At 53.5% G+C, this 12,475-nt stretch overlaps 38 non-coding genes across 38 annotated transcripts; all 38 read left to right on the forward strand.

The window, feature by feature from the left end:
• The first annotated feature begins 113 nt into the window (after positions 1-113).
• LOC146368245 (U1 spliceosomal RNA) lies at positions 114-277 on the forward strand. The gene has a single exon (XR_014798237.1). It is a non-coding gene; the product is annotated as a U1 spliceosomal RNA (small nuclear RNA).
• Positions 278-419: 142 nt separating this feature from the next.
• LOC146368246 (U1 spliceosomal RNA) lies at positions 420-583 on the forward strand. Its single transcript, XR_014797699.1, has one exon. It is a non-coding gene; the product is annotated as a U1 spliceosomal RNA (small nuclear RNA).
• A 180-nt stretch (positions 584-763) lies between these two features.
• Positions 764-927, forward strand: LOC146368247 (U1 spliceosomal RNA). Its single transcript, XR_014798065.1, has one exon. It is a non-coding gene; the product is annotated as a U1 spliceosomal RNA (small nuclear RNA).
• A 142-nt stretch (positions 928-1,069) lies between these two features.
• Positions 1,070-1,233, forward strand: LOC146368248 (U1 spliceosomal RNA). Its single transcript, XR_014797749.1, has one exon. It is a non-coding gene; the product is annotated as a U1 spliceosomal RNA (small nuclear RNA).
• A 180-nt stretch (positions 1,234-1,413) lies between these two features.
• Positions 1,414-1,577, forward strand: LOC146368249 (U1 spliceosomal RNA). The gene has a single exon (XR_014798260.1). It is a non-coding gene; the product is annotated as a U1 spliceosomal RNA (small nuclear RNA).
• Positions 1,578-1,719: 142 nt separating this feature from the next.
• Positions 1,720-1,883, forward strand: LOC146368250 (U1 spliceosomal RNA). The gene has a single exon (XR_014797710.1). It is a non-coding gene; the product is annotated as a U1 spliceosomal RNA (small nuclear RNA).
• Positions 1,884-2,063: 180 nt separating this feature from the next.
• On the forward strand, positions 2,064-2,227 carry LOC146368251 (U1 spliceosomal RNA). Its single transcript, XR_014798172.1, has one exon. It is a non-coding gene; the product is annotated as a U1 spliceosomal RNA (small nuclear RNA).
• Positions 2,228-2,407: 180 nt separating this feature from the next.
• LOC146368252 (U1 spliceosomal RNA) lies at positions 2,408-2,571 on the forward strand. Its single transcript, XR_014797721.1, has one exon. It is a non-coding gene; the product is annotated as a U1 spliceosomal RNA (small nuclear RNA).
• Positions 2,572-2,751: 180 nt separating this feature from the next.
• Positions 2,752-2,915, forward strand: LOC146368253 (U1 spliceosomal RNA). The gene has a single exon (XR_014798300.1). It is a non-coding gene; the product is annotated as a U1 spliceosomal RNA (small nuclear RNA).
• Positions 2,916-3,095: 180 nt separating this feature from the next.
• On the forward strand, positions 3,096-3,259 carry LOC146368254 (U1 spliceosomal RNA). The gene has a single exon (XR_014798333.1). It is a non-coding gene; the product is annotated as a U1 spliceosomal RNA (small nuclear RNA).
• Positions 3,260-3,440: 181 nt separating this feature from the next.
• On the forward strand, positions 3,441-3,604 carry LOC146368255 (U1 spliceosomal RNA). The gene has a single exon (XR_014798118.1). It is a non-coding gene; the product is annotated as a U1 spliceosomal RNA (small nuclear RNA).
• A 142-nt stretch (positions 3,605-3,746) lies between these two features.
• Positions 3,747-3,910, forward strand: LOC146368256 (U1 spliceosomal RNA). The gene has a single exon (XR_014797860.1). It is a non-coding gene; the product is annotated as a U1 spliceosomal RNA (small nuclear RNA).
• A 142-nt stretch (positions 3,911-4,052) lies between these two features.
• LOC146368257 (U1 spliceosomal RNA) lies at positions 4,053-4,216 on the forward strand. Its single transcript, XR_014797971.1, has one exon. It is a non-coding gene; the product is annotated as a U1 spliceosomal RNA (small nuclear RNA).
• Positions 4,217-4,358: 142 nt separating this feature from the next.
• On the forward strand, positions 4,359-4,522 carry LOC146368258 (U1 spliceosomal RNA). The gene has a single exon (XR_014798241.1). It is a non-coding gene; the product is annotated as a U1 spliceosomal RNA (small nuclear RNA).
• Positions 4,523-4,664: 142 nt separating this feature from the next.
• LOC146368259 (U1 spliceosomal RNA) lies at positions 4,665-4,828 on the forward strand. Its single transcript, XR_014798179.1, has one exon. It is a non-coding gene; the product is annotated as a U1 spliceosomal RNA (small nuclear RNA).
• A 164-nt stretch (positions 4,829-4,992) lies between these two features.
• On the forward strand, positions 4,993-5,156 carry LOC146368260 (U1 spliceosomal RNA). The gene has a single exon (XR_014798276.1). It is a non-coding gene; the product is annotated as a U1 spliceosomal RNA (small nuclear RNA).
• A 180-nt stretch (positions 5,157-5,336) lies between these two features.
• Positions 5,337-5,500, forward strand: LOC146368261 (U1 spliceosomal RNA). Its single transcript, XR_014798122.1, has one exon. It is a non-coding gene; the product is annotated as a U1 spliceosomal RNA (small nuclear RNA).
• A 142-nt stretch (positions 5,501-5,642) lies between these two features.
• LOC146368262 (U1 spliceosomal RNA) lies at positions 5,643-5,806 on the forward strand. Its single transcript, XR_014798042.1, has one exon. It is a non-coding gene; the product is annotated as a U1 spliceosomal RNA (small nuclear RNA).
• A 180-nt stretch (positions 5,807-5,986) lies between these two features.
• Positions 5,987-6,150, forward strand: LOC146368263 (U1 spliceosomal RNA). Its single transcript, XR_014797732.1, has one exon. It is a non-coding gene; the product is annotated as a U1 spliceosomal RNA (small nuclear RNA).
• A 180-nt stretch (positions 6,151-6,330) lies between these two features.
• On the forward strand, positions 6,331-6,494 carry LOC146368264 (U1 spliceosomal RNA). The gene has a single exon (XR_014797743.1). It is a non-coding gene; the product is annotated as a U1 spliceosomal RNA (small nuclear RNA).
• A 180-nt stretch (positions 6,495-6,674) lies between these two features.
• LOC146368265 (U1 spliceosomal RNA) lies at positions 6,675-6,838 on the forward strand. Its single transcript, XR_014798330.1, has one exon. It is a non-coding gene; the product is annotated as a U1 spliceosomal RNA (small nuclear RNA).
• A 180-nt stretch (positions 6,839-7,018) lies between these two features.
• Positions 7,019-7,182, forward strand: LOC146368266 (U1 spliceosomal RNA). The gene has a single exon (XR_014798305.1). It is a non-coding gene; the product is annotated as a U1 spliceosomal RNA (small nuclear RNA).
• Positions 7,183-7,362: 180 nt separating this feature from the next.
• LOC146368267 (U1 spliceosomal RNA) lies at positions 7,363-7,526 on the forward strand. Its single transcript, XR_014798223.1, has one exon. It is a non-coding gene; the product is annotated as a U1 spliceosomal RNA (small nuclear RNA).
• A 142-nt stretch (positions 7,527-7,668) lies between these two features.
• Positions 7,669-7,832, forward strand: LOC146368268 (U1 spliceosomal RNA). The gene has a single exon (XR_014798157.1). It is a non-coding gene; the product is annotated as a U1 spliceosomal RNA (small nuclear RNA).
• Positions 7,833-7,974: 142 nt separating this feature from the next.
• Positions 7,975-8,138, forward strand: LOC146368269 (U1 spliceosomal RNA). Its single transcript, XR_014798181.1, has one exon. It is a non-coding gene; the product is annotated as a U1 spliceosomal RNA (small nuclear RNA).
• Positions 8,139-8,318: 180 nt separating this feature from the next.
• Positions 8,319-8,482, forward strand: LOC146368270 (U1 spliceosomal RNA). The gene has a single exon (XR_014798110.1). It is a non-coding gene; the product is annotated as a U1 spliceosomal RNA (small nuclear RNA).
• A 142-nt stretch (positions 8,483-8,624) lies between these two features.
• On the forward strand, positions 8,625-8,788 carry LOC146368271 (U1 spliceosomal RNA). Its single transcript, XR_014797755.1, has one exon. It is a non-coding gene; the product is annotated as a U1 spliceosomal RNA (small nuclear RNA).
• Positions 8,789-8,968: 180 nt separating this feature from the next.
• On the forward strand, positions 8,969-9,132 carry LOC146368272 (U1 spliceosomal RNA). Its single transcript, XR_014798293.1, has one exon. It is a non-coding gene; the product is annotated as a U1 spliceosomal RNA (small nuclear RNA).
• Positions 9,133-9,274: 142 nt separating this feature from the next.
• LOC146368273 (U1 spliceosomal RNA) lies at positions 9,275-9,438 on the forward strand. Its single transcript, XR_014798203.1, has one exon. It is a non-coding gene; the product is annotated as a U1 spliceosomal RNA (small nuclear RNA).
• A 180-nt stretch (positions 9,439-9,618) lies between these two features.
• Positions 9,619-9,782, forward strand: LOC146368274 (U1 spliceosomal RNA). Its single transcript, XR_014798123.1, has one exon. It is a non-coding gene; the product is annotated as a U1 spliceosomal RNA (small nuclear RNA).
• Positions 9,783-9,924: 142 nt separating this feature from the next.
• LOC146368275 (U1 spliceosomal RNA) lies at positions 9,925-10,088 on the forward strand. The gene has a single exon (XR_014798204.1). It is a non-coding gene; the product is annotated as a U1 spliceosomal RNA (small nuclear RNA).
• A 180-nt stretch (positions 10,089-10,268) lies between these two features.
• Positions 10,269-10,432, forward strand: LOC146368276 (U1 spliceosomal RNA). The gene has a single exon (XR_014797766.1). It is a non-coding gene; the product is annotated as a U1 spliceosomal RNA (small nuclear RNA).
• A 142-nt stretch (positions 10,433-10,574) lies between these two features.
• LOC146368277 (U1 spliceosomal RNA) lies at positions 10,575-10,738 on the forward strand. Its single transcript, XR_014798038.1, has one exon. It is a non-coding gene; the product is annotated as a U1 spliceosomal RNA (small nuclear RNA).
• Positions 10,739-10,880: 142 nt separating this feature from the next.
• Positions 10,881-11,044, forward strand: LOC146368278 (U1 spliceosomal RNA). The gene has a single exon (XR_014798306.1). It is a non-coding gene; the product is annotated as a U1 spliceosomal RNA (small nuclear RNA).
• A 180-nt stretch (positions 11,045-11,224) lies between these two features.
• Positions 11,225-11,388, forward strand: LOC146368279 (U1 spliceosomal RNA). The gene has a single exon (XR_014798240.1). It is a non-coding gene; the product is annotated as a U1 spliceosomal RNA (small nuclear RNA).
• Positions 11,389-11,530: 142 nt separating this feature from the next.
• LOC146368280 (U1 spliceosomal RNA) lies at positions 11,531-11,694 on the forward strand. Its single transcript, XR_014798043.1, has one exon. It is a non-coding gene; the product is annotated as a U1 spliceosomal RNA (small nuclear RNA).
• Positions 11,695-11,874: 180 nt separating this feature from the next.
• Positions 11,875-12,039, forward strand: LOC146368281 (U1 spliceosomal RNA). The gene has a single exon (XR_014798247.1). It is a non-coding gene; the product is annotated as a U1 spliceosomal RNA (small nuclear RNA).
• A 142-nt stretch (positions 12,040-12,181) lies between these two features.
• LOC146368282 (U1 spliceosomal RNA) lies at positions 12,182-12,345 on the forward strand. Its single transcript, XR_014798288.1, has one exon. It is a non-coding gene; the product is annotated as a U1 spliceosomal RNA (small nuclear RNA).
• Positions 12,346-12,475: the final 130 nt, after the last annotated feature.

Genomic DNA, 12,475 nt, shown 5'->3' on the forward strand with positions numbered 1-12,475 from the left:
TGTCTGCTCTTCTCTTGGTGTGTCCTTTGAACTGGGACAAAATGTGTGTTAGGCACCATCAGCCAGAGTGCTGCATGTGGAAAGGGGACCCCTGTCTCCCACGCTGGCAACTCATACTTACCTGGCAGGGGAGATACCATGAACACGAAGGTGGTTCACCCAGGGCGAGGCTCAGCCATTGCACTGCGGTTGTGCTGACCCCTGTGAATTCCCCAAATGCGGGAATCTCAACTGCATAATTTGAGGTAGTGGGGGACTGCGTTCGCGCTCTCCCCTCACTCTTGTGTCAAAAACCAAAGATCCATGTGTCTGCTCTTCTCTTGGTGTGTCCTTTGAACGGGGACAAAATGTGTGTTAGGCACGATCAGCCAGAGTGCTGCATGTGGAAAGGGGACCCCTGTCTCCCACGCTGGCAACTCATACTTACCTGGCAGGGGAGATACCATGATCACGAAGGTGGTTCACCCAGGGCGAGGCTCAGCCATTGCACTGCGGTTGTGCTGACCCCTGTGAATTCCCCAAATGCGGGAATCTCAACTGCATAATTTGTGGTAGTGGGGGACTGCGTTCGCGCTCTCCCCTCACTCTTGTGTCCAAAAGCAAAGATCCATGTGTCTGCTCTTCTCTCGGTGTGTCCTTTGAACTGGGAGAAAATGCAATGGCGTGCTCACCGTCCTTGGATTCAGGCATTATGCGTGTTAGGCACCATCAGCCAGAGTGCTGCATGTGGAAAGGGGACCCCTGTCTCCGACGCTGGCAACTCATACTTACCTGGCAGGGGAGATACCATGATCACAAAGGTGGTTCACCCAGGGCGAGGCTCAGCCATTGCACTGCGGTTGTGCTGACCCCTGTGAATTCCCCAAATGCGGGAATCTCAACTGCATAATTTGTGGTAGTGGGGGACTGCGTTCGCGCTCTCCCCTCACTCTTGTGTCCAAAAGCAAAGATCCATGTGTCTGCTCTTCTCTCGGTGTAACCTTTGAACTGGGACAAAATGTGTGTTAGGCACCATCAGCCAGAGTGCTGCATGTGGAAAGGGGACCCCTGTCTCCCACGCTGGCAACTCATACTTACCTGGCAGGGGAGATACCATGATCACGAAGGTGGTTCACCCAGGGCGAGGCTCAACCATTGCACTGCGGTTGTGCTGACCCCTGTGAATTCCCCAAATGCGGGAATCTCAACTGCATAATTTGTGGTAGTGGGGGACTGCGTTCGCGCTCTCCCCTCACCCTTGTGTCCAAAAGCAAAGATCCATGTGTCTGCTCTTCTCTTGGTGTGTCCTTTGAACTGGGAGAAAATGCAAAGGCGTGCTCACCGTCCTTGGATTCAGGTATTATGCGTGTTAGGCACCATCAGCCAGAGTGCTGCATGTGGAAAGGGGACCCCTGTCTCCCACGCTGGCAACTCATACTTACCTGGCAGGGGAGATACCATGATCACGAAGGTGGTTCACCCAGGGCGAGGCTCAGCCATTTTACTGCGGTTGTGCTGACCCCTGTGAATTCCCCAAATGCGGGAATCTCAACTGCATAATTTGTGGTAGTGGGGGACTGCGTTCGCGCTCTTCCCTCACTCTTGTGTCAAAAACCAAAGATCCATGTGTCTGCTCTTCTCTTGGTGTGTCCTTTGAATGGGGACAAAATGTGTGTTAGGCACCATCAGCCAGAGTGCTGCATGTGGAAAGGGGACCCCTGTCTCCCACGCTGGCAACTCATACTTACCTGGCAGGGGAGATACCATGATCACGAAGGTGGTTCACCCAGGGCGAGGCTCAGCCATTGCACTGCGGTTGTGCTGACCCCTGTGAATTCCCCAAATGCGGGAATCTCAACTGCATAATTTGTGGTAGTGGGGGACTGCGTTCGCGCTCTCCCCTCAGCCTTGTGTCCAAAAGCAAAGATCCATGTGTCTGCTCTTCTCTTGGTGTGTCCTTTGAACTGGGAGAAAATGCAATGGCGTGCTCACCGTCCTTGGATTCAGGCATTATGCGTGTTAGGCACCATCAGCCAGAGTGCTGCATGTGGAAAGGGGACCCCTGTCTCCCACGCTGGCAACTCATACTTACCTGGCAGGGGAGATACCATGATCACGAAGGTGGTTCACCCAGGGCGAGGCTCAGCCATTGCACTGCGGTTGTGCTGACCCCTCTGAATTCCCCAAATGCGGGAATCTCAACTGCATAATTTGTGGTAGTGGGGGACTGCGTTCGCGCTCTCCCCTCACCCTTGTGTCCAAAAGCAAAGATCCATGTGTCTGCTCTTCTCTTGGTGTGTCCTTTGAACTGGGAGAAAATGCAAAGGCGTGCTCACCGTCCTTGGATTCAGGTATTATGCGTGTTAGGCACCATCAGCCAGAGTGCTGCATGTGGAAAGGGGACCCCTGTCTCCCACGCTGGCAACTCATACTTACCTGGCAGGGGAGATACCATGATCACGAAGGTGGTTCACCCAGGGCGAGGCTCAGCCATTGCACTGCGGTTGTGCTGACCCCTGTGAATTCCCCAAATGCGGGAATCTCAACTGCATAATTTGTGGTAGTGGGGGACTGCGTTCGCGCTCTCCCCTCACTCTTGTGTCCAAAAGCAAAGATCCATGTGTCTGCTCTTCTCTCGGTGTGCCCTTTGAACTGGGAGAATATGCGATGGCGTGCTCACCGTCCTTGGATTCAGGCATTATGCATGTTAGGCACCATCAGCCAGAGTGCTGCATGTGGAAAGGGGACCCCTGTCTCCCACGCTGGCAGCTCATACTTACCTGGCAGGGGGGATACCATGATCACAAAGGTGGTTCACCCAGGACGAGGCTCAACCATTGCACTGCGGTTGTGCTGACCCATGTGAATTCCCCAAATGCGGGAATCTCAACTGCATGATTTGTGGTAGTGGGGTACTGCGTTCACGCTCTCCCCTCACTCTTGTGTCCAAAAGCAAAGATCCATGTGTCTGCTCTTCTCTTGGTGTGTCCTTTGAACTGGGAGAAAATGCAATGGCGTGCTCACCGTCCTTGGATTCAGGCATTATGCGTGTTAGGCACCATCAGCCAGAGTGCTGCATGTGGAAAGGGGACCCCTGTCTCCCACGCTGGCAACTCATACTTACCTAGCAGGGGAGATACCATGATCACAAAGGTGGTTCACCCAGGGCGAGGCTCAACCATTGCACTGCGGTTGTACTGACTCATGTGAATTCTCCAAATGCGGGAATCTCAACTGCATGATTTGTGGTTGTGGGGGACTGCGTTCACGCTCTCCCCTCACTCTGTTGTCAAAAAAAAGAAGATCCATGTGTCTGCTCTTCTCTTGGTGTGTCCTTTGAACTGGGAGAAAATGCAATGGCGTGCTCACCGTCCTTGGATTCAGGCATTATGCGTGTTAGGCACCATCAGCCAGAGTGCTGCATGTGGAAAGGGGACCCCTGTCTCCCACGCTGGCAACTCATACTTACCTGGCAGGGGAGATACCATGACCACGAAGGTGGTTCACCCAGGGCGAGGCTCAGCCATTGCACTGCGGTTGTGCTGACCCCTGTGAATTCCCCAAATGCGGGAATCTCAACTGCATAATTTGTGGTAGTGGGGGACTGCGTTCGCGCTCTCCCCTCACTCTTGTGTCCAAAAGCAAAGATCCATGTGTCTACTCTTCTCTCGGTGTAACCTTTGAACTGGGACAAAATGTGTGTTAGGCACGATCAGCCAGAGTGCTGCATGTGGAAAGGGGACCCCTGTCTCCCACGCTGGCAACTCATACTTACCTGGCAGGGGAGATACCATGATCACGAAGGTGGTTCACCCAGGGCGAGGCTCAACCATTGCACTGCGGTTGTGCTGACCCCTGTGAATTCCCCAAATGCGGGAATCTCAACTGCATAATTTGTGGTAGTGGGGGACTGCGTTCGCGCTCTCCCCTCACTCTTGTGTCAAAAACCAAAGATCCATGTGTCTGCTCTTCTCTTGGTGTGTCCTTTGAACTGGGACAAAATGTGTGTTAGGCACCATCAGCCAGAGTGCTGCATGTGGAAAGGGGACCCCTGTCTCCCACGCTGGCAACTCATACTTACCTGGCAGGGGAGATACCATGATCACGAAGGTGGTTCACCCAGGGCGAGGCTCAACCATTGCACTGCGGTTGTGCTGACCCCTGTGAATTCCCCAAATGCGGGAATCTCAACTGCATAATTTGTGGTAGTGGGGGACTGCGTTCGCGCTCTCCCCTCACTCTTGTGTCAAAAACCAAAGATCCATGTGTCTGCTCTTCTCTTGGTGTGTCCTTTGAACTGGGACAAAATGTGTGTTAGGCACCATCAGCCAGAGTGCTGCATGTGGAAAGGGGACCCCTGTCTCCCACGCTGGCAACTCATACTTACCTGGCAGGGGAGATACCATGATCACAAAGGTGGTTCACCCAGGGCGAGGCTCAGCCATTGCACTGCGGTTGTGCTGACCCCTGTGAATTCCCCAAATGCGGGAATCTCAACTGCATAATTTGTGGTAGTGGGGGACTGCGTTCGCGCTCTTCTCTCACTCTTGTGTCAAAAACCAAAGATCCATGTGTCTGCTCTTCTCTTGGTGTGTCCTTTGAACTGGGACAAAATGTGTGTTAGGCACCATCAGCCAGAGTGCTGCATGTGGAAAGGGGACCCCTGTCTCCCACGCTGGCAACTCATACTTACCTGGCAGGGGAGATACCATGATCACGAAGGTGGTTCACCCAGGGCGAGGCTCAGCCATTGCACTGCGGTTGTGCTGACCCCTGTGAATTCCCCAAATGCGGGAATTTTAACTGCATAATTTGTGGTAGTGGGGGACTGCGTTCGCGCTCTCCCCTCACTCTTGTGTCCAAAAGCAAAGATCCATGTGTCTGCTCTTTGAACTGGGAGAATATGCGATGGCGTGCTCACCGTCCTTGGATTCAGGCATTATGCGTGTTAGGCACCATCAGCCAGAGTGCTGCATGTGGAAAGGGGACCCCTGTCTCCCACACTGGCAACTCATACTTACCTGGCAGGGGAGATACCATGATCACGAAGGTGCTTCACCCAGGGCGAGACTCAGCCATTGCACTGCGGTTGTGCTGACCCCTGTGAATTCCCCAAATGCGGGAATCGCAACTGCATAATTTGTGGTAGTGGGGGACTGCGTTCGCGCTCTCCCCTCACCCTTGTGTCCAAAAGCAAAGATCCATGTGTCTGCTCTTCTCTTGGTGTGTCCTTTGAACTGGGAGAAAATGCAAAGGCGTGCTCACCGTCCTTGGATTCAGGTATTATGCGTGTTAGGCACCATCAGCCAGAGTGCTGCATGTGGAAAGGGGACCCCTGTCTCCCACGCTGGCAACTCATACTTACCTGGCAGGGGAGATACCATGATCACGAAGGTGGTTCACCCAGGGCGAGGCTCAGCCATTGCACTGCGGTTGTGCTGACCCCTGTGAATTCCCCAAATGCGGGAATCTCAACTGCATAATTTGTGGTAGTGGGGGACTGCGTTCGCGCTCTTCCCTCACTCTTGTGTCAAAAACCAAAGATCCATGTGTCTGCTCTTCTCTTGGTGTGTCCTTTGAATTGGGACAAAATGTGTGTTAGGCACCATCAGCCAGAGTGCTGCATGTGGAAAGGGGACCCCTGTCTCCCACGCTGGCAACTCATACTTACCTGGCAGGGGAGATACCATGATCACGAAGGTGGTTCACCCAGGGCGAGGCTCAGCCATTGCACTGCGGTTGTGCTGACCCCTGTGAATTCCCCAAATGCGGTAATCTCAACTGCATAATTTGTGGTAGTGGGGGACTGCGTTCGCGCTCTCCCCTCAGCCTTGTGTCCAAAAGCAAAGATCCATGTGTCTGCTCTTCTCTTGGTGTGTCCTTTGAACTGGGAGAAAATGCAATGGCGTGCTCACCGTCCTTGGATTCAGGCATTATGCGTGTTAGGCACCATCAGCCAGAGTGCTGCATGTGGAAAGGGGACCCCTGTCTCCCACGCTGGCAACTCATACTTACCTGGCAGGGGAGATACCATGATCACGAAGGTGGTTCACCCAGGGCGAGGCTCAGCCATTGCACTGCGGTTGTGCTGACCCCTGTGAATTCCCCAAATGCGGGAATCTCAACTGCATAATTTGTGGTAGTGGGGGACTGCGTTCGCGCTCTCCCCTCACTCTTGTGTCCAAAAGCAAAGATCCATGTGTCTGCTCTTCTCTTGGTGTGTCCTTTGAACTGGGAGAAAATGCAAAGGCGTGCTCACCGTCCTTGGATTCAGGTATTATGCGTGTTAGGCACCATCAGCCAGAGTGCTGCATGTGGAAAGGGGACCCCTGTCTCCCACGCTGGCAACTCATACTTACCTGGCAGGGGAGATACCATGATCACGAAGGTGGTTCACCCAGGGCGAGGCTCAGCCATTGCACTGCGGTTGTGCTGACCCCTGTGAATTCCCCAAATGCGGGAATCTCAACTGCATAATTTGTGGTAGTGGGGGACTGCGTTCGCGCTCTCCCCTCACTCTTGTGTCCAAAAGCAAAGATCCATGTGTCTGCTCTTCTCTCGGTGTGCCCTTTGAACTGGGAGAATATGCGACCGCGTGCTCACCGTCCTTGGATTCAGGCATTATGCATGTTAGGCACCATCAGCCAGAGTGCTGCATGTGGAAAGGGGACCCCTGTCTCCCACGCTGGCAGCTCATACTTACCTGGCAGGGGGGATACCATGATCACAAAGGTGGTTCACCCAGGATCAGGCTCAACCATTGCACTGCGGTTGTGCTGACCCATGTGAATTCCCCAAATGCGGGAATCTCAACTGCATGATTTGTGGTAGTGGGGTACTGCGTTCACGCTCTCCCCTCACTCTTGTGTCCAAAAGCAAAGATCCATGTGTCTGCTCTTCTCTTGGTGTGTCCTTTGAACTGGGAGAAAATGCAATGGCGTGCTCACCGACCTTGGATTCAGGCATTATGCGTGTTAGGCACCATCAGCCAGAGTGCTGCATGTGGAAAGGGGACCCCTGTCTCCCACGCTGGCAACTCATACTTACCTGGCAGGGGAGATACCATGATCACAAAGGTGGTTCACCCAGGGCGAGGCTCAACCATTGCACTGCGGTTGTACTGACCCATGTGAATTCTCCAAATGCGGGAATCTCAACTGCATGATTTGTGGTTGTGGGGGACTGCGTTCACGCTCTCCCCTCACTCTTGTGTCCAAAAGCAAAGATCCATGTGTCTGCTCTTCTCTTGGTGTGTCCTTTGAACTGGGAGAAAATGCAATGGCGTGCTCACCGTCCTTGGATTCAGGCATTATGCGTGTTAGGCACCATCAGCCAGAGTGCTGCATGTGGAAAGGGGACCCCTGTCTCCCACGCTGGCAACTCATACTTACCTGGCAGGGGAGATACCATGATCACAAAGGTGGTTCACCCAGGGCGAGGCTCAGCCATTGCACTGCGGTTGTGCTGACCCCTGTGAATTCCCCAAATGCGGGAATCTCAACTGCATAATTTGTGGTAGTGGGGGACTGCGTTCGCGCTCTTCCCTCACTCTTGTGTCAAAAACCAAAGATCCATGTGTCTGCTCTTCTCTTGGTGTGTCCTTTGAACTGGGACAAAATGTGTGTTAGGCACCATCAGCCAGAGTGCTGCATGTGGAAAGGGGACCCCTGTCTCCCACGCTGGCAACTCATACTTACCTGGCAGGGGAGATACCATGATCACGAAGGTGGTTCACCCAGGGCGAGGCTCAGCCATTGCACTGCGGTTGTGCTGACCCCTGTGAATTCCCCAAATGCGGGAATCTCAACTGCATAATTTGTGGTAGTGGGGTACTGCGTTCGCGCTCTCCCCTCACTCTTGTGTCCAAAAGCAAAGATCCATGTGTCTGCTCTTCTCTCGGTGTAACCTTTGAACTGGGACAAAATGTGTGTTAGGCACCATCAGCCAGAGTGCTCCATGTGGAAAGGGGACCCCTGTCTCCCACGCTGGCAACTCATACTTACCTGGCAGGGGAGATACCATGATCACGAAGGTGGTTCACCCAGGGCGAGGCTCAGCCATTGCACTGCGGTTGTGCTGACCCCTGTGAATTCCCCAAATGCGGGAATTTTAACTGCATAATTTGTGGTAGTGGGGGACTGCGTTCGCGCTCTCCCCTCACTCTTGTGTCCAAAAGCAAAGATCCATGTGTCTACTCTTCTCTCGGTGTGTCCTTTGAACTGGGAGAAAATGCAATGGCGTGCTCACCGTCCTTGGATTCAGGCATTATGCGTGTTAGGCACCATCAGCCAGAGTGCTGCATGTGGAAAGGGGACCCCTGTCTCCGACGCTGGCAACTCATACTTACCTGGCAGGGGAGATACCATGATCACGAAGGTGGTTCACCCAGGGCGAGGCTCAGCCATTGCACTGCGGTTGTGCTGACCCCTGTGAATTCCCCACATGCGGGAATCTCAACTGCATAATTTGTGGTAGTGGGGGACTGCGTTCGCGCTCTCCCCTCACTCTTGTGTCCAAAAGCAAAGATCCATGTGTCTGCTCTTCTCTCGGTGTAACCTTTGAACTGGGAGAAAATGTGTGTTAGGCACGATCAGCCAGAGTGCTCCATGTGGAAAGGGGACCCCTGTCTCCCACGCTGGCAACTCATACTTACCTGGCAGGGGAGATACCATGATCACGAAGGTGGTTCACCCAGGGCGAGGCTCAGCCATTGCACTGCGGTTGTGCTGACCCCTGTGAATTCCCCAAATGCGGGAATCTCAACTGCATAATTTGTGGTAGTGGGGGACTGCGTTCGCGCTCTCCCCTCACTCTTGTGTCCAAAAGCAAAGATCCATGTGTCTGCTCTTCTCTCGGTGTGCCCTTTGAACTGGGAGAATATGCGACCGCGTGCTCACCGTCCTTGGATTCAGGCATTATGCATGTTAGGCACCATCAGCCAGAGTGCTGCATGTGGAAAGGGGACCCCTGTCTCCCACGCTGGCAGCTCATACTTACCTGGCAGGGGGGATACCATGATCACAAAGGTGGTTCACCCAGGATCAGGCTCAACCATTGCACTGCGGTTGTGCTGACCCATGTGAATTCCCCAAATGCGGGAATCTCAACTGCATAATTTGTGGTAGTGGGGGACTGCGTTCGCGCTCTTCCCTCACTCTTGTGTCAAAAACCAAAGATCCATGTGTCTGCTCTTCTCTTGGTGTGTCCTTTGAACTGGGACAAAATGTGTGTTAGGCACCATCAGCCAGAGTGCTGCATGTGGAAAGGGGACCCCTGTCTCCCACGCTGGCAACTCATACTTACCTGGCAGGGGAGATACCATGATCACGAAGGTGGTTCACCCAGGGCGAGACTCAGCCATTGCACTGCGGTTGTGCTGACCCCTGTGAATTCCCCAAATGCGGGAATCTCAACTGCATAATTTGTGGTAGTGGGGGACTGCGTTCGCGCTCTCCCCTCACTCTTGTGTCCAAAAGCAAAGATCCATGTGTCTGCTCTTCTCTTGGTGTGTCCTTTGAACTGGGAGAAAATGCAAAGGCGTGCTCACCGTCCTTGGATTCAGGTATTATGCGTGTTAGGCACCATCAGCCAGAGTGCTGCATGTGGAAAGGGGACCCCTGTCTCCCACGCTGGCAACTCATACTTACCTGGCAGGGGAGATACCATGATCACGAAGGTGGTTCACCCAGGGCGAGGCTCAGCCATTGCACTGCGGTTGTGCTGACCCCTGTGAATTCCCCAAATGCGGGAATCTCAACTGCATAATTTGTGGTAGTGGGGGACTGCGTTCGCGCTCTTCCCTCACTCTTGTGTCAAAAACCAAAGATCCATGTGTCTGCTCTTCTCTTGGTGTGTCCTTTGAACTGGGACAAAATGTGTGTTAGGCACCATCAGCCAGAGTGCTGCATGTGGAAAGGGGACCCCTGTCTCCCACGCTGGCAACTCATACTTACCTGGCAGGGGAGATACCATGATCACGAAGGTGGTTCACCCAGGGCGAGACTCAGCCATTGCACTGCGGTTGTGCTGACCCCTGTGAATTCCCCAAATGCGGGAATCTCAACTGCATAATTTGTGGTAGTGGGGGACTGCGTTCGCGCTCTCCCCTCACTCTTGTGTCCAAAAGCAAAGATCCATGTGTCTGCTCTTCTCTTGGTGTGTCCTTTGAACTGGGAGAAAATGCAAAGGCGTGCTCACCGTCCTTGGATTCAGGTATTATGCGTGTTAGGCACCATCAGCCAGAGTGCTGCATGTGGAAAGGGGACCCCTGTCTCCCACGCTGGCAACTCATACTTACCTGGCAGGGGAGATACCATGATCACGAAGGTGGTTCACCCAGGGCGAGGCTCAGCCATTGCACTGCGGTTGTGCTGACCCCTGTGAATTCCCCAAATGCGGGAATCTCAACTGCATAATTTGTGGTAGTGGGGGACTGCGTTCGCGCTCTCCCCTCACTCTTGTGTCCAAAAGCAAAGATCCATGTGTCTACTCTTCTCTCGGTGTAACCTTTGAACTGGGACAAAATGTGTGTTAGGCACGATCAGCCAGAGTGCTGCATGTGGAAAGGGGACCCCTGTCTCCCACGCTGGCAACTCATACTTACCTGGCAGGGGAGATACCATGATCACGAAGGTGGTTCACCCAGGGCGAGGCTCAACCATTGCACTGCGGTTGTGCTGACCCCTGTGAATTCCCCAAATGCGGGAATCTCAACTGCATAATTTGTGGTAGTGGGGGACTGCGTTCGCGCTCTCCCCTCACTCTTGTGTCAAAAACCAAAGATCCATATGTCTGCTCTTCTCTTGGTGTGTCCTTTGAACTGGGACAAAATGTGTATTAGGCACAATCAGCCAGAGTGCTGCATGTGGAAAGGGGACCCCTGTCTCCCACGCTGGCAACTCATACTTACCTGGCAGGGGAGATACCATGATCACAAAGGTGGTTCACCCAGGGCGAGGCTCAACCATTGCACTGCGGTTGTACTGACCCATGTGAATTCTCCAAATGCGGGAATCTCAACTGCATGATTTGTGGTTGTGGGGGACTGCGTTCACGCTCTCCCCTCACTCTTGTGTCCAAAAGCAAAGATCCATGTGTCTGCTCTTCTCTTGGTGTGTCCTTTGAACTGGGAGAAAATGCAATGGCGTGCTCACCGTCCTTGGATTCAGGCATTATGCGTGTTAGGCACCATCAGCCAGAGTGCTGCATGTGGAAAGGGGACCCCTGTCTCCCACGCTGGCAACTCATACTTACCTGGTAGGGGAGATACCATGATCACAAAGGTGGTTCACCCAGGGCGAGGCTCAGCCATTGCACTGCGGTTGTGCTGACCCCTGTGAATTCCCCAAATGCGGGAATCTCAACTGCATAATTTGTGGTAGTGGGGGACTGCGTTCGCGCTCTTCCCTCACTCTTGTGTCAAAAACCAAAGATCCATGTGTCTGCTCTTCTCTTGGTGTGTCCTTTGAACTGGGACAAAATGTGTGTTAGGCACCATCAGCCAGAGTGCTGCATATGGAAAGGGGACCCCTGTCTCCCACGCTGGCAACTCATACTTACCTGGCAGGGGAGATACCATGATCACGAAGGTGGTTCACCCAGGGCGAGGCTCAGCCATTGCACTGCGGTTGTGCTGACCCCTGTGAATTCCCCAAATGCGGTAATCTCAACTGCATAATTTGTGGTAGTGGGGGACTGCGTTCGCGCTCTCCCCTCACCCTTGTGTCCAAAAGCAAAGATCCATGTGTCTGCTCTTCTCTTGGTGTGTCCTTTGAACTGGGAGAAAATGCAATGGCGTGCTCACCGTCCTTGGATTCAGGCATTATGCGTGTTAGGCACCATCAGCCAGAGTGCTGCATGTGGAAAGGGGACCCCTGTCTCCCACGCTGGCAACTCATACTTACCTGGCAGGGGAGATACCATGATCACGAAGGTGGTTCACCCAGGGCGAGGCTCAGCCATTGCACTGCGGTTGTGCTGACCCCTGTGAATTCCCCAAATGCGGGAATCTCAACTGCATAATTTGTGGTAGTGGGGGGACTGCGTTCGCGCTCTCCCCTCACTCTTGTGTCCAAAAGCAAAGATCCATGTGTCTGCTCTTCTCTTGGTGTGTCCTTTGAACTGGGACAAAATGTGTGTTAGGCACCATCAGCCAGAGTGCTGCATGTGGAAAGGGGACCCCTGTCTCCCACGCTGGCAACTCATACTTACCTGGCAGGGGAGATACCATGATCACAAAGGTTGTTCACCCAGGGCGAGGCTCAGCCATTGCACTGCGGTTGTGCTGACCCCTGTGAATTCCCCAAATGCGGGAATCTCAACTGCATAATTTGTGATAGTGGCGGACTGCGTTCGCGCTCTCCCCTCACTCTTGTGTCCAAAAGCAAAGATCCATGTGTCTGCTCTTTGAACTGGGAGAATATGCGATGGCGTGCTCACCGTCCTTGGATTCAGGCATTATGCGTGTTAGGCACCATCAGCCAGAGTGCTGCATGTG

Source organism: Perissodus microlepis, chromosome 18 (genome assembly GCF_051167445.1).
Source record: "Perissodus microlepis isolate ML-2025 ecotype Zambia chromosome 18, ASM5116744v1, whole genome shotgun sequence".
In the NCBI taxonomy this organism is placed as follows: Eukaryota; Metazoa; Chordata; class Actinopteri; order Cichliformes; family Cichlidae; genus Perissodus; species Perissodus microlepis.